This window comes from Herpailurus yagouaroundi, unplaced genomic scaffold, assembly GCF_014898765.1.
Source record: "Herpailurus yagouaroundi ecotype Mexico unplaced genomic scaffold, PumYag 159, whole genome shotgun sequence".
Classification (NCBI taxonomy): domain Eukaryota; kingdom Metazoa; phylum Chordata; class Mammalia; order Carnivora; family Felidae; genus Herpailurus; species Herpailurus yagouaroundi.
Genome location: NW_024412400.1, coordinates 42,548,992 through 42,551,124, shown reverse-complemented (window position 1 = coordinate 42,551,124; position 2,133 = coordinate 42,548,992).

The window sequence follows — 2,133 nt, the reverse complement described above, 5'->3', positions numbered from 1 at the left end:
TGACACATCCACACCCTTGCAGCTACAGCCAAGGCCCTGATTTGTGATCTCTCCTACGTTGTCTGCTTAATGGGGCGATCATGCAAGCTACAACCAGAGACAAAGAAGCTCGCGTTCCTACCAGCGCAGCTAACTTGGAAGGAGCAGCATAGCTTGCAAATCTATCAAACTAAACTGCAAGAAAGACAATCTGATTTAGAGAAAAGGCGTTCTGCTACAGTCATTAAGCACAAGTAATTTAGATTTTTTATATTGTCTCCTCATTTACAAATTTACTGTATCAACGCCAGCCAATGGAACGAATTTCTTAAGTAAATGAGAAATAAATAAAAGAGATAGAAAGATAATCAAATTACATAAAATAATTCTCTTCCCTAGATGTATTTTTGAAAGAACTAATAACAGTGGCAAAATTATAGGAATAATAACATATCATAGGAAGTAATTAATTTAAATTAGCATCACGTTTGAAGAAATATAAGTAAGACGCTTTATGGACGTTTACTTTTGTACAAAGAAGGAAGGTCTGTAAAAGCATGCATCAACATCCTGAAAATTAGTTATAGCCGTAAATGGTTTAATTGAAGACAGCAATTTAAAATATGATATTGTAAATCTGCAAGTCGGTTTCAGCCCGGGGAATTTAATTTGGGGGGCAGCGGAACCCTCTGCTTCAAGTTCATTTGCAACACTGCAGAGTGAGCCCCTGAGCTTCTGACAATTCACCTACATTAATATTGATGTCGCCTGTGCAATCTATTTCTGTTATTTTTATGGTTGTTATTCTACGTCTGCAAAGGTCATTTAAATTATACAGCGGCCGAAAATTTGTTTCATAAATTTTGATATAAATACTAATTACACCCTCTCGGAGAGCCAGCAGGGTAGCGTTCATTTATCACGTTTATACGACCTGCGATGACAGAAAAGAAAGGCGAGGGAGACTGGAAAGCTTTTCTCAAGACCCACTAAAGCTGGCCGAAGAGGCAGCAGGTTGCTGGGGGTGAAGAAGAAATTCCTACCACAATCACTGAGATTTAAGAATCTTTAATAAGGTACGAAAGGTTACCAAACAGTTCTGGAAACTAAAGTGTACATACGAGTTTTTCTAGCCATAAATATTGAATAGCTGTAACATGAATAAACCGGCCCTTTACATGCGGATAAATATGGAAACTAGGAATTATATACATTATGTGGTTGTATCTTTTGCCAAAAGCAACGGACAGTTATAGTTTATATCTTTTTTAATATCACTTTACATAAACAAATGGAACAGTTTGACACGCAGATCCAGGCTCGTACTATACGAATTCTTGACAGGACGTGAAACAACATTTTACTGCACTAAAAGTACTTAGACTTTGGGACGAAATGTTTGCACTTTATACAAAAAAAAAAAAAAAAAAAAAAGCACATTAATACCAATAATATTCTGTTAGGTCGACGTGGAGACTGAAATCGTACAAAGTAATTCACATTTTGGTACACATTTACTAGAACATTCTTGCCATTCAGTACAAACAGTTGGCTTTCGGCCGCCCACCCTCCCTCCCCTCCCCCACCCACCCAGCCCCTCCCCCCTCCCCCAATGCAAAGACCACAACGCCACGAACCCACCCGCCCGCTCCAACCGAGATATAACTATTTACAGAATCCAACAGTACATTTTTTAAGCTAGTAATTCTGTATTTACAAGAATGCAAAGAAAAACAAAAACAAAAAAACAAACAAACAAAAAACAAAAACGGAAGCCCATAGAGCCTGTTCGATTCCGACGAGAAACTGGCCCTCGGTCGGGGTTGGCGGCCCTTGGTCAGGCGGCCGCCTTCTCCTCGACCACCCTCCCGCCCCTCGGCTACCAAACCTTTGCCAAAAAAAAAAAAAAAAAGGAAAAGAAAAAAAAAGGAAAAGAAAAAGAAAAAGAAAGAAATATCAAAGAAAAAGAAAGAAAGAAAAGAAAAAAAATAAAAGGTTTGGGGTATTCTTTCTCTTACTCGGTCCTGGGTCTTTTGGCAGGTTAAAAAAAATAGGACTGCGGGGTCTGGGGCGAGGGGGTGGGGGGGCTGTGTTGATTCGCAGGGTTCATTCAGTAATATTTTGTGTACGTGTGTGTTCAGTCTCTTAAATAGG